The following is a 15843-nucleotide window of genomic DNA, read 5'->3' as shown; positions in this document are numbered from 1 at the left end:
GCATCAGAATCTTGTAAATGTTACGTATTTGCTAGGGTGATCACTGGGAAGGGCATCAAACCCTCCCCATGGCGGATAAGCAGCGCTAAATCCAGCTCAACTCTTCCTGTTAACCCACCAGCCCTACCTGGACTTACGGGAATGACGGCCCAGGGGGGTGGGGGGGTGAAGTAGACCACAGTCACGATGAAGGAAGTGAATTCCCTCAGGAGGTAGAATGTACGGCACTTCACTGCTAAATGTGTAGCATGTATAAAACAGTGGTTTACTCCTTTCATTTCAACAGGCACTATTTTAAGAAGATGAATAAGGCAATAAATAGCTGTATAATGAAGCATCATGGAGAGCACATCGACATTTCCCTGAAAAAAATAGGACAGGCGGACACACTTTATTAAATATATTTGTTCTAATACTGAGACACAAGGAACTGCAGATGGTCATTTACAAAAAAAGAGACTTAATCCTGGAGTAACTCAGCAAGTCAGACATCATCTCCAGAGGATATGGATAGACAATGTTTTGTCACTTGTCACAATTTGTCACAATGATAGACACTTCTTCAGACTGATTTGCTATTGTTACATGGGTGAGTTTAAACTAAACAGTGGGGGGTGGGGGTTAATAACGTGGAAGCATAAGCGTGCAGTTAATGGGAAAGAGAATGTAGGAATGGTCACGTTTAAACTAACAGGGCAAGGGGATGGGAACCAATGCAAGGAGACAGAGGGTCATACAAGAAGGACAGAAGCAAAAGGTAGAAGAGAGATAAGAAGAACAAATCTGAAAGCTTTGTGCCTTAATACAAGGAGCATTTGTAATAAGGTAGTTGAATTGAATGTGCAGTTAATAGTTAAGGGATATGGTATTGTTGGAATTACAGAGACGTGGCTCCAGGGTGACCAAGGCTGGGATCTAAACATGCAGGGGAATTCAATATTCAGGAAGGGTAGACAGAACAAAAGAGGAAGTGGGGAGGCATTGCTGGTTAAAGAGTAAATTAATTCAATAGCAAGGAGAGACATTAGCTTGGATGCTGTAGAATCGATATGGGTAGAACTGCGAAATAGCCAAGGGCAGAAAACACTTGTAGTTGTATACAGACCGCCAAACAACAGTAGGGAGGTTGGGGATAGCATCAAGCAGGAAATTAAGGATGCGTGGTACAAAGGTAGAGCAGTTATCATGGGTGACTAATCGACACATAGATTGGGCCAACCAAATTGTTAACAGTACTGGGGAGGAGGATTGTCTGGAATGTACTGTATATGGGATGGTTTTTTAAACCAATATGTAGAAGAACCGGCCAGAGGGCAGGCTATCCTCAACTGAGTATTGTATAATGAGGAAGGATTAGTTAGCAATCTTGTTGTGCAAAGCCCCTTGGGCAACAGTGACCTTAATATGGTGGTATTCTGCATTAGGATGGAGAGTGACACGGTTAATTCTGAGGCTAGGGTCCTGAAAGCAGACTTTGAAGGTTTGAGATGGGAATTGGCTAGGATAGACTGGAAAATTATACTTAAAGGGTGACGGTGGAGATGCAATGGCAAAGATTTTAAAACCATGTGGATGAACTCCAAAATGTTCATCCCTCTTGTGTTTCCTACATTGTTGACCCATCGGGTCTAGCAGCATCTCTGGGGAAATAGGGATTGTCACGGTTTGGTCAGAGATCCTGAACCAGAATGTCTGAATAACTCCAGCAGTTTGTACATTAGTCCAGATTCCAGCATTTTCCATCGCTTGTGACTCCATAAAGGGAAGGAAGGAAATCACTTTATCTTTTAACTGAGCACATTATAGTCGTCAGGACTCTGTGTCAAATGTAATCATTTTATGGTAGTGAGTTATTTCACACCTTGACTCTTATATCTCTAGTATGCAGCTGTTTGCATTCTTCTGCAATAGGATGGAGAATGACATGGTTAATTCAGAGACTAGGGTCCTGAACTTAAAGAAAGGAGACTTTGAAGGTATGAGGTGGGAATTGGCTCGGATAGACTTGAAAATTATACTTAAAAGGTTGACGGTGGAGATAAAATGGCAAAAGTTTAAAGACCGCATGGATGAACTACAAAAATTGTTCATCCTTGTCTGGCAAAAAAATAAAATGGGGAAGGCGGCTCAACCGTGGCTAACAAGACCCTTCACAAAAAGCTGGAGTCATGCAGTGGGATAGGCAGCATCTCTGGAGAGAAGGAATGGGTGATGTTTTGGGTCTCGACCCAAAACGTCACCTATTCCTTCTCTCCAGAGATGCTGCCTGTCCCGCTGAGTTACTCCAGTTTTTTGTGTCTGTCTTCAGTTTAAACCAGCAGCTGCAGTTTGTTCCTACACATTTTGCCTGCTCCACTGCGAAATCACCTCAAGGTATGTCTACTTTTAAGAAGTTCTCCTCCTCTCTCCGACAAGAGTTGTGCAACACCTTCTCTCACTGCTCCCTCTCTGTGATTCCTCCTGCTCACTCACTCTACGCACTCATTGTACTTTATCTCTCTATATCACTGTCTATATCTCTCATTTCCCATATCTCAACCTGAAACGTCACCCATTCCTTCTCTCCAGAGATGCTGCCTGTCCCACTGAGTTATTCCAGCTTTTAGTGTCTATTTTAGGATTGTAAACCTTGACGAGGAGCCCCTACACCCTGACACTTTCCCTTTGTGTCAATGACTTTACATCCAAGAGGTCATCCAAGGGTATGTAGTCAGTGTTACATGCAGTCAGTGTAACAATCTAGAATTACAGGGAAAACTCAGAATAGAATTCTCACCAGATTAGACCAGCAATTTCAGGAGACACAAAGAACTACCGATAATGGAATCTTGACAAACCAGAAACTCAATTACTCCAGCAATTACTCCACCTTGCTCAGCAGAAGTCTTCTTACAAATTCATAGTCATGTAATAGTTATTAAAATTAGAAGATTTGGTTGCATTTAAAACAGCACAGCACAAACAGCACAGATAATGTTTAGGGCCAAAAATAAAAACTTACCTGGAAATATACAAAAATTATTCAATGAGCGAGTGGGGGGTTATAATTTAAGAAGAATATTTAATTATAAGGTACAGAGAGTCCGCACGACCAGAAAGACTTTTTGTATTTCGGTCTGTGGAGTAGGATTGTGGAACAGTTTGAATGTGGAGTTAAAACAATGTCCAAACATGAACCAGTTCAAAATGACATACAAAATTTTTTTTTCCACAAGGTACAGGGATGAATGGGATGGTTGACAAACAGGGGTTAATGTTTATTTATTATTTTATTTATTATTTATTTATGTTTTTTGGTTACTTCATACATATTACTTCTATGTGTATATCAGTTGTATGTATATATATGTCTGTATGCATCTCTAAAAATTGTCTGGGGTATTATTATGATTAATTAATTAATTATTAAATATGGAAGAAGGGTTTAGGGAGATGGGGTGAGATTAAATAAGTTATTCTTCTTCTCACTCCTTTTCGAGCTTGTAAAGAAATAGTGTTGGACATTTAAATTTTGCTTTATGCTTTTCATTGCTTTGCAAATATTGCCTGGAATGTCCAATTGTTTGACTATTTCGATTTTGTTGTTGTTATTTATTCCTATTTATGTCTTTACTTGTTCAGAACAAATAAACAAATAAATAAACAAATCAATAAATAAATAAATAGGTTTAGTTCTCAGTTTAGTATTGTCACCTACACCATGGTACAATAAAAAGCTTTGTTCTGCATTCTATCCAATAAGATTAAATGATACTACATGAATACAATCGTCAAACTCAAGTACAATAGATGGGCCAAAGGGGAAGATGCAGTGTGCTGAGCCTAGTTCTCAGCATTGTGGATAGTTCCAATGTCCACAATGGGGTAGTGAATCACACAGTACCCTAGCTTATGGATGGACCAATCCGAAGCCCGATAACAGGGAAAGAAGCTGTTCCTGAGCCTGGTGGTGCGAAGTTTAAAGCTTCTGTATCTTCTGCTAGATTGGAACAAGGAGAAGCAGGAATGACTGGGGCAGAGCACGTCTTTGATTGTTGGCTGCTTGATTATGCTGATTGCTTAATAGATTCAGATTACAGGGAAGGTTTCTGGTTGGCACCTTCCGCTTGCTCTCCACGCTCTGCCATGTCCTGCAGACATTGGAGTGATATTCCACGCCCGGCTGTTCTGCCCTCACTCAGTTTCCACTCTCACCGAGTTCTCTCCCACTCGAGAGAGATGGGGGGGGGGGGAACTCATTGTCCGTCTCCTCCTGGACCTGGCCAAGATGGGCATTCGTAGGTCCAGGCAGCAGGTAGTCGACGGTCGCACCAGGTTTGACTGCCTGCCCCTTTTCCGGGCCTACATCCGTGCCCGCGTGTCCTTGCAGAGAGAACACACAGTGTCCACGGGGACTTTGGAGGCCTTCCGTGAACGCAGGTCTCCGCGGGAGGTTGATTATTTTGTTGATAAAGTTGGCGTTATATTAATTTGATGATCATTTGTTTGTAAAACTGTCAACATAAGCAGTCTTTGATTGTGCTAATTTGTATGTTTATTTTCATTTATTTGAAAAAAAGTATTTGTATAATTAAAAAAATGGTGACTTAGGACAATTGGAGGCTGCTGAGGACCCGTGATGTTGGCTCACCTGCTGAAACGGGTTGTCAGTCTTGGGTTTGGGGCATCTGTTGATGCCTCCACCCTCACCCAGTGGTTTCCGGCATCTGATTTTGCTCAGCTGTTGCTTCTCCCGGGGGCTGCCCCCTCCAGCCCATCATTGCTTCCAGCACGTATTGTCCACACTGAGCAGTGCGGCCCCACACCACATCCTGAGGTGGAGCGGTGGTGAACCACAGCCTTTCCCATTGACACGGGTCTCTGCTGAGTCAACAAGGCTCAGGACATCCTGACGAGGAGGCTGCTTTATCTGCAGTGAGTCTGAGCTTGGTTTGGGCGGGAAACCAGCGTTCAGTCTTGCGGTTGCCTGGTTTATTTCTCAGATGGCTTGGTTTCTGGTGAAGATAGACACACAATGTTGGAGTAACTCAGAGGGACCGGCAGCATCTCTGGATAGATGGAGTGGGTGAAGTTTCAGGTCGAGATCCTTCTTCAGACTGAGAGTCAGGGGGGAGGGAGACACCAAGAAAAGGAAGTGTAAGGTGTGAAAACGAAACATCAATAGAGGTGTGGATCAAGAAAAATGTAGAATAGATAATTTCTGGTTTCAGGAGTAACAATGTCTGTGATTTGCTGCCCTGCAATCAGCAACAGGCCCACAACAGAGGGAGATCCCAATGCAAATCCGGAGATTCCTGTGGCTACATGACAGGTGGCCCTGCCAGTAGTGACACTGAACAAGTGGTTCACAACAGTCCAGTGGTAAATCAAGAGGGCAGGGACACAAGCAATGATAAAATTATAAATGATAAAAGCAGTGGGATTGTGATGGGTGAGTGCTTTGTGTGGGAAGAAGCCGGAGTGGAAAAACAACATCTGCAAACTAAATTTGTGCAATACATTCTCAGTATCTATGCATTCAGTAGTTTCATACTCACTAGTGTACCCACCTATCTTTACACAATTCGGCATTCTGTATCTTCCCTTTTGTTCTATCTATTGTACTTGAGTTTGACGAGATTGTATTTATATATGGTATGTCTGATCTGTTTGGATAGCATGCAAAACAAAGATTTTCTTACTGTATCTTGGTACACATGACAATAATAACCTAATTCTAAACAAAACAGCCTTGATGACTCGAGGAACCACAGATTTTGGTTTACAATAAAGATACAATGTGCTGGAATAACTCAGCAGTCAGGCAGTATCACTGGAAAATATGGATGGGTGATGTTTCCAGTTAGGGTCCGTCTTCAGACTTCTAAACACCTTGGCCAATAATTTGGCTCATGGGGTGATATCCCTTCCCTTGTTTGAGGACTGTCCCTGTGGAAGCTGCAGTATGACAAAGGGTAAGATAGCTGTACAGCACAACAACCTTTAGGTATTCATTAATGCACATCACTGTTCCTGATAGGTATTCAATGATGTACCCTAATGTTTTTGGATGGCTATTCCTTGACGTACACTACAAGGCTCTTGATATTGAAAATTAAATAAAGGATTAAATAGCATGTAGGTTTACTTCTATTAGTGTTATTGCATTTGTATATTAATGTTTTGAGAACGTATTGTTATTGATGATAAGAAATTAGAAAGCGCACACAATTTCAAGGGTCGAAATCTGTATAAAATGTTGACCGTTCTGATTGGAATTTCAGAGTAGTACGACAGGTCAGTCCCGAGTCCGCGGCAGTTTATATTTGAGCAACAAGACTGAACCGATCGCTGGAACGCAGATTTCTTCCTGTGTGGAGTAGATGAAATACGCCATCACATTAGTCGCCGAGAGAGTTATAAGGGGCTGGCGCCAGAAAAGGGAATAGCAATTGCAGCGGGAAGTTTGGGCTGGGTCGCACGAAGAACATAGGACAGAAGACCAGTGGGTAAGAGTGGACATTTTATGTGTGAGTGTGAATGAATATGATTGTAGCTAAATGGCCTGTCCCACTGTACGAGGTAATTCAAGAGTTCTCATGAGTTTTCCCCTGATTCGAACTCGGATCAATTCTCTGCAAACTCCTACCATTTGTAAATCTTTATAATCCAAGCTCTATAATAAATTTGAATTTGGAATATGAGGTTTGGAAATGGTTGAAGTTTTGGTTGATGTGGGGGTGTTCCACTTTAAACATGTTGAACATTTACTTCATCAATAATTTCCAGCATCAGTCTCCCTGTGACCACGTGGGTTTTCTACGGGTGCTCCAATTGCCTCCCCACATCACACACGTGCAGGTTTGTAGGTTAATTGGCTTTTGTAAATTGTCCCGCAACGGCAACTTCTCCCGCCCGAGTTGCGGGGTTGAAAATGACCTGGAGTGGGGCCTTACATCGCCCGGCATGGCTTTAACGCCCGCGGGGCTAGCTAGCGCCTGCCGGGGGCTCCAACATCAAGACTCGGAGCGCGGCGGTGCATCGCCCAGCGGATCCTTAATGGCTGCGGGACTTACCATCACCCGCCAGGGGCTTTGACTTTGACATCGGGAGAAGATTGGAGAGCAGGGGAGAGACAAGACTTTGCCTTCCATCACAGTGAGGAGGAGATTCACTGTGATGCATGTTTGTGTAAATTGTATTGGTGTGTTTCTTGTTGTATGACTGCAGAAACCAAATTTTGTTGTTGTTTCTCCTCCTCCTCCTCCTCCTCCTCCTCCTCCTCCTCCTCCTCCTCCTCCTCCTCCTCCTCCTCCTCCTCCTCCTCCTCCTCCTCCTCCTCCTCCTCCTCCTCCTCCTCCTCCTCCTCCTCCTCCTCCTCCTCCTCCTTCTTTTCCTTCTCCTTCGTCTTCGTCTTCGTCTTCGTGTGTATGGCGTGCACAGCCTAAAGTTGTAGGACAACTTGTTCTATTTGATCTTCTGTTTGTGCACGTCGAGTTGATTGCATTAGTCGAAACAGGGCGGACCACGTGAAGGTTGCAATCTTCCACCCCATTTGAGGTTCAAATGACAATAAACGGTATTGTATTGTATTGTATGTATTGATACAGGGAGCAGTGAGGACAGTAGACATACTGCTAAGGAAAATTAAACCACAGATATCACTTCAAAAATGTATTGATAGATCATCTTGGATGGTCGATGGAATCAGGAAAGCAGAATGTGGAATTTTGTGGAACATTATTCAGGCACACTGCTAGCAAAGATAGCTGCCTAGATGTGAATGTCTTCCGATTAGATACTCAACCTATTGAATGTGACTCTGTTTTTGAACACCGTATTCCAGCACAAAACTTTGGGGATGTCATCTAGGACCAATGCCCGATATCAGACCGTTCACTTTACTGGGACATCTGCAGCCTTCGACTATAACCAAATCCCAAACTATGTGTGACCCCATGCTCTGTGCATGGCCTGCATCACCCCCTCCCCCACCCCCTAACCCAGCTGGAAGGCTCAGGGCACGAAAGATGCAGAAAAGAGAAGCTGATTGAGGGAAAAGCAGGAAACAATGGTACCTAGTGCATGAGGTCTTAAATCTGCTGTGCAGACCCTGGTGTCATTGGGTGTGACAAAGAGACTTAACATGGAGAGCGCAGTAGATGTTGGCTACATGGTCAAGGGGGTCAATTCCCCCCTATATTCCACCAATCAGCAACAAACTAGTGGCAATCTGCAATGATCATTGAACCCACTGACAGTGTGCATAAACTCCACACTGACAGTGTCTGGGGGTCAGGGTTGAGCCCGAGTCACTGATGCTGTGTGGCAGTGATTCTGCCAGCTGCAGCACTTTGCTGTTCAATTCTCTTCTTCTCAGGAACTCCCTTAGGATTAAGCGAGACTTGCGTCCACTCCAGTTCTGCGAATTCTGAGGTAGCCGCTTACACCAATGTTGGAACCATAGACCTTTCCATGGATGGGGCAGGAAGTGCCCGACAAGGCGGGCAGGTCAATGGGTAGATTGTGAGGTGGTGTTCTCCTTTCACTGCTTAAGCAGAATTTTTGTCTGTTTCCAATGTGTGGATTAGAATGCCCCAATACAACGCCAAATGCTTGTTCTTTTTTTGAAGCCGTCATGGACCAGAGATTCCCAGGGGTCAGTGAGGAGGTTATATTACCTCAAGCAGGATTAAGCACACCTGTGATGGTTTTCCTTTTGATTAAAGGGGCATTGGAGTGTCAGGAGGAAGAGTTACAGATCATGTAAATCCGGCTTCTCAATGTTTTGAATAACCTCGGCATTTACAAGTATTTATTACAATGAAATAAACAATTCAAAATAAAATGATTAAGAATTTTAAAGAAATGCATAAAATCAGAGAATCTTTGAAGTAATTAAAACGCTGAGCAAAAGCAAATTGTTAAACTACAAAAAACTGGAGTAACTCAGTGGGTCAGACAGCATGTCTGAAGAAAAAAGAATAGGTGACGTTTTGGGTCGAGACTGTTCTTCAGAAACTTTACCTTGTTCTTACCTTTGTTCCTCACCTGAAGATTCCCTGATCAAGGGAATGGAACTGTGTAGCTGCTCCAAGCAGGGCTGGCCTTAAGCCGATTTGACCGATTGCTCCCAATTGGGCCCCGCGCCTAAGCGGGGCCCCGCACTAATGTTCCGTATTTCGTACGGAAATACGAATTCTCTTTGTTAAATAAAGATTTTTTTAAATTCGCCATCCGGATTTTTTTTAAACGGACATGTATAACAACCACTGCACGGCCATCAGACACAAACGAGTTGTTAACTAGTACTGTTAGCACTTCTTAACAGCAAGTAGTTAACACCTTGTTATGCAAAGTCATCAATCTACATCCATCCGCATTCCTCAGTAAATGTTATTGTGTTTTGAACAAGTATTAATGATGCCGTGTTCCTTTGAATAAAATTCACGCGGCGTCATTAATACTTCTTTAAAACACAATTACATTTACTGAGGAATGTAGATCAATGACACGTTGAGAATTTCATTAAACTCACCATCATGAGTGAGGGCCCTGGACCGTGAGAAGGGGCATCTTCCTGGTGTGCAGGTTAGTCATTCTCCTACCGACCCATGTTGTGTCTCTCTATGTTTTGCTCTCTCCCTCCCTCCCTCCCTCTCTCTCTCCCGCTCCCCATCTCGTCTCTCTCTATCTCTCTCACCCTGTCACCTCAGCATTCCCGGAATCATTGACGTTTAGCGGTAGACAAAAATGCTGGAGAAACCCAGCGGGTGAGGCAGCCGCCTGGCCCGCTGAGTTCCTCCAGCACTCTGTGTTTTTTGTTTGGCTCTGAAGTTGAAGGTGGCTCAGCGGGACGGGCAGCGGCTCTGGGGAGTGGGTTGCGTTTCTGGTCGAGACCCTTCTTCAGACAATCACAAGTACTCTCACCGACGCGAGTTCAGTTCAGTCTGAAGAAGGGTCTTCTCTCCAGAGTCGCTGCGCTGCCTGTCCTGCTGAGTTACTCCAGCTTTATGTCTATCTTCAATTTCAGAGAATTACAATTTCTCACGGGGGGCTTATAACATCTCTAAACCCCCTCTGGGACCCTCTGAACACCTCTAAACCCCCTCTAGCCTCCCCCCCCCTTATTCCCCTCTAAACAATTCTAAACACACCTGAACCCATCTGAAGCCCTCTAAACATCTTTAAACCGTTTAAACCCCTCTAAACTAGGAGGCTGCAAGGTGACTTGGATAGGCTGGGTGAGTGGGCAAATGCATGGCAGATGCAGTATAATGTGGATAAATGTGAGGTTATCCACTTTGGTGGCAAAAACAGGAAAGTAGACTATTATCTGAATTGTGGCCGATTAGGAAAATGGGAGATGCAACAAGACCTGGGTGTCATTGAAAGTAGGCACGCAGGTGCAGCAGGCAGTGAAGAAAGCGAATGGTATGTTCGCATTCATAGCAAAAGGATTTGAGTATAGGAGCAGGGAGGTTCTACTGAAGTTGTACAGGGTCTTGTGAGACCACACCTGGAGTATTGGTACAGTTTTGGGCTCCTAATCTTGCCATAGAGGGAGTACAGAGAAGGTTCACCAGACTGTTTCCTGGGATGTCAGGACTTTCATATGAAGAAAGACTGGATAGACTCGGCTTGTACTTGCTAGAATTTAGAGGATTGAGGGGGGATCTTATAGAAACTTACAAAATTCTTAAGAGGTTGGACAGGCTAGATGCAGGAAGATTGTTCCCAATGTTGGGGAAGTCCAGAACAAGGGGTCACAGTTTAAGGATAAAGGGGAAATATTTTAGGACTGAGATGAGAACAACTGTTTTTACACAGAGAGCGGTGAATCTGTGGAATTCTCTGCCACAGAAGGTAGTTGAGGCCAGTTCATTGGCTATATTTAAGAGGGAGTTGGATGTGGCCCTTGTGGCTAAAGGGATCAGGGGGTATGGAGAAAAGGCAGGTACAGGATACTGAGTTGGATGATCAGCCATGATCATATTGAATGGCTGTGCACGCTCGAAGGGCCGAATGGCCTCTACTCCCGCACCTATTGTCTATGGTTCTATGACTGCGTCCAACTGCTGTCTGGTTCGTTGATCGGTTTGCTAGATATGAACTGTTTTGGGAGAGAAAAATGCTCACGGCAGACCAAACGTGTTAAACAGAAATTGGTCAGATATTGAGCTTTACACAGTGAGAAATCATGTGAAATAATCACTGAATTTAATTTTAAATGAATGTACCTGCATGTTATACTGTTTAGTTTGGAGATACAACCAGATAGTCTGGTTGATACAACCAGATTAGTTTGGAGATACAACCAGATAGTTTACTGAGTTCACACCGACCAGCGATTTTTGTTACAGATTTGACAATTTTATTTGGCGGCCAATCAAACGCTGTCGCTAAGGGGATTGCATCCAATCACCAACCAGCTTGCCTTAAAATTACGGTCCAATCAACAAATAGGTCTCCTCCCGTCCAATCAGCCGCTGTCTCCAAGGACATTGTGTTCAATCACATAATTAGCTGCTACGGTAAAGGTTGGAAGCCAGCGGAGCTACTGACAGGCAAACGGGAGGGAGCAGGAGAGATTCACATAGTGTATAATCCATAGCACCTAGTGTACAATTTCATAATATATACTAAATAACTGGGCTGACACACCTTGGCTGGGAATGTGGGGTTCACCAAAATTGTTCCCAATTGGGCCCCGCACCCCCTAAGGCCGGCCCTGGCTCCAAGTATAATTTGCGACTGGATCCAATGGCAGACTCCCCTGTCTCAATGTTGTCTGTCCCCTGGATTCCTGGAACAGTGCAGTGACAGGGCAGAGCCAGGGAATCACTGGGGGAGCTCAACGTCTGTATTAAACAGTCCCCAGCTCGTCAGTGTGTATGAAGGCAAATGTTTCCAACAGAAGTGACAGTAATTCCAGGCCAACAATATTCAGCAAAAAATCTTTTAAATGACCATGAATATTTCTCGCAATGGAGATCTACAGCTTGGGCGATTGAAAAAGAGTTACACAGACAATGAGGAACTGTTTCCATTGGCAGCTTTCTCATTTAGTTAACTGGAAATGTCTGTGAAAAAGAGGAATTAACTGTTCATATTGCCATGTGTTTCACAACACTGGAAATTTTCATCTGCCAACATTTCCCCTTCATCGCATGGACTTCAATGGTTCATGGTGGCAACTCAGTGTCATCTTCTCAAGAGCAACTGGGGTGGCAATAAAATCTGCTCTTGAATGTGACATCCATGTGCCACAGTCAAACAAAACAAAATGCCCATCTTCCACTGAGAAAAAGAGTTTACATTTCAGAGGCATATTAAATATAGAATGTCAGGCATTTCTCAGGGGGGAAATGATGCCACTCTCTTGATTACGGAAAGATATTTGGTGAACAGTTCACTTGAAGAGGTCACCAGGATAGGAAGGTAGAGGCTGGGAAGAGATTTAGACACAAAATGTTGGAGTAACTCAGTGGGACAGGCAGCCTCTCTGATTGGAGAAATGAAGGGTCTCGACCTGAAACGTCACCCATTCCTCCTATCCAGAGGTGCTGCCTGTCCGGCTGAGTTACTCCAGCATTTTGTCTCTATCTTTGGTTTAAACCAGCATCTGCAGTTCCTTCCTGCACAAGAGATTTAGACATTTGGGTGAAGCCTTTGAATTTGAAGTATTAATAAGGATGGGTGATAAGTGAACATGGGTTTGCAGGACATGATTTGGCAGCAGAGTTTGAGTCAAAGGGTCTCAAATATGTTATGTTTAAAAGTTACAAATCATCCCAGGATACTTGACAGGAACAAAAGGAGGAGGGAGTAAGAGGAATGACTCAAACCTCAGTGAACAAGTTGAAACTAAGGAGAAATTCCCATTTGTGAATATTCTGACATCTTGTCTAGGCACAGTGGCCTGTGGATGAAAAACAGGAATGAGTCTAAGGCCAGATCTTTATGGAACTGTATTGGTTACAGGACAGAGTGAGGTACAGATGAAGAAGGTGGCTCTCAGAACAGAATGCTCCAAGAAAAATATTTTAAACTTAATGTTCATCCTCCTTTGTATCCATTGGAGAACTTCTCCAGGAATCAGTCCAATATGAAAATAGATGGGATTTTAAAATCAACCCTAAGGTGGTCTGTTGTCAAACAATAAGAGTCTGATCACACTTCAACTATTTCCAAAGCCAGGCACCAGACTTAGGAAGCAATCACTACTTGGAACTCTATCACAGCAAGTGATTTCAGGATTGATGTAGAATTCACGGCCACCCTCAAAACCATGCAGAAATGTTGCATCCCCACTGACTCATGAGTATCTCAGGTACATAATCATGGTAAGTAATGGAAAGCATAAATCACTTTGAATTTCTTCTTTTGGAGATAAAACCGGAGTGGTGGAAAGGTTGTTGAAGAACCCAACATTGCCACATGTGCACGCCTTCATTTTATATATCTGCATCCTGGGGAAGTGGGAGCAAATTTCACCAATTACCTCAGATTCCACAGAACTGGAGTGGAAGTACATCATCTTTGAGTTCCAAGGGAGTGCCGAAGGAGAAGAGATTGTTTTTTTAAATCCAGGTTTCTTGTGAAATTCTGCCCAGAAAGCAAAGATGTTGTAGAGCGAATAGTTGTCCGAAGTTCTTTGAAACCTGAAAAGGTGTATTAAGTTGGCATTGTGGGGTAGAGCATCAAACATTTTATTAAGTGTTGCCGCTTCAAAGACCTTGGGTTTTGAGTGCTACAGAATGGGCCTCACATGGGGATAGGCTTTTGCTTTGTGGTCTCTTCCACTGAAGTATAGTCACTGCTGTATAATGAAAGTATAGCAGCAAAGCAACTTCCAACACGGTTTTGTTTCAGTCCATAAAATGTCAGCCAGTAATGCAACATCAAGTGTTTGTTAGCAACTGACTCATCCTTATTGAGAATACAGGTTGTGTTGGCTTCACAGTGTGAGATGAACCACATCCTCCACAAATTGCCCAAATGATCAACTATCCTCTGGCTACTCAGATGACAAGAGATGCAGGGTAACTTTATTAATTGCACAGATTTTATTTTGTTCCAATTCATTGTAAATAAGTAATGATATTGCGTCTGTGGGGGTGGGGGGGGTGGGGGGCGGAGGGGCATGAGCTGGTTTCAAAGAGCAGGAACATTGCAATATGACACTGACATTGCATTATTGAGCTACCACCGGGAAACTGGTGAAGACTGCAGGATGTGATTGGTGTAATCCGAGTTCAGATGGAATACCAAGTGCTTAATTGTCACATGCACCAAATGCATAACAATTAACTTCTTACTTTCTGGTCTTCAGTAAATAACCATATAACAATTACAGCACAGAAACAGGCCATCTCGGCCCTACAAGTCCGTGCCGAACAACTTTTTTCCCTTAGTCCCACCTGCCTGCACTCATACCATAACCCTCCATTCCCTTCTCATCCATATGCCTATCCAATTTATTTTTAAATGATACCAACGAACCTGCCGCCACCACTTCCACTGGAAGCTCATTCCACACCGCTACCACTCTCTGAGTAAAGAAGTTCCCCCTCATGTTACCCCTAAACTTCTGTCCCTTAATTCTGAAGTCATGTCCTCTTGTTTGAATCTTCCCTATTCTCAAAGGGAAAAGCTTGATCACATCAACTCTGTCTATCCCTCTCATCATTTTAAAGACCTCTATCAAGTCCCCCCTTAACCTTCTGTGCTCCAGAGAATAAAGACCTAACTTATTCAACCTATCTCTGTAACTTAGTTGTTGAAACCAAGGCAACATTCTAGTAAAGCTCCTCTGTACTCTCTCTATTTTGTTGACATCCTTCCTATAATTGGGCGACCAAAATTGTACACCATACTCCAGATTTGGTCTCACCAATGCCTTGTACAATTTTAACATTACATCCCAGCTTCTATACTCAATGCTCTGATTTATAAAGGCTAGCATACCAAAAGCTTTCGTTACCACCCTATCTATATGAGATTCCACCTTCAAGGAACTATGCATGGTTATTCCCAGATCCCTCTGTTCAACTGTATTCTTCAATTCCCTACCATTTATCATGTACGTCCTATTTTGATTTGTCCTGCCAAGGTGTAACACCTCACATTTATCAGCATTAAACTCCATCTGCCATCTTTCAGCCCATTTTTCCAAATGGCCTAAATCACTCTGTAGACTTTGGACATCCTCTTCATTATCCACAACACCCCCTATCTTGGTATTATCTGCATACTTACTAATCCAATTTACCACCCCTTCATCCAGATCACTGATGTACATGACAAACAACAAAGGACCCAACACAGATCCCTGAGGCACCCCACTAGTCACCTGCCTCCAACCCGACAAACAACCATCCACCATTACCCTCTGGCTTCTCCCATTCAGCCACTGCTGAATCCACCATTCCTGCATTTATACCCAACAGTTTAACCTTCTTAACCAACCTTCCATGAGGAACCTTGTCAAAGGCCTTACTAAAGTCCATATAGACAACATCCACTGCTTTACCCTCGTCAATTTCCCTAGTAACCTCTTCAAAAAATTCAAGAAGATTAGTCAAACATGACTTTCCAGGCACAAATCCATGTTGACTGTTCCTAATCAGACCCTGTTTATCCAGATGCTTATATATATTATCTCTAAGTATCTTTTCCATTAATTTGCCCACCACTGAAGTCAAACTAACAGGTCTATAATTGCTAGGTTTACTCTTAGAACCCTTTTTAAACAATGGAACAACATGCGCAGTATGCCAATCCTCGGCGACTATTCCCGTTTCTAATGACATTTGAAATATTTCTGTCATAGCCCCGGCTATTTCTACACTAACTTCCCTC

This window comes from Amblyraja radiata, chromosome 11 (assembly GCF_010909765.2).
Source record: "Amblyraja radiata isolate CabotCenter1 chromosome 11, sAmbRad1.1.pri, whole genome shotgun sequence".
NCBI classification, from domain to species: domain Eukaryota; kingdom Metazoa; phylum Chordata; class Chondrichthyes; order Rajiformes; family Rajidae; genus Amblyraja; species Amblyraja radiata.
This window is presented reverse-complemented; position numbering follows the sequence as displayed.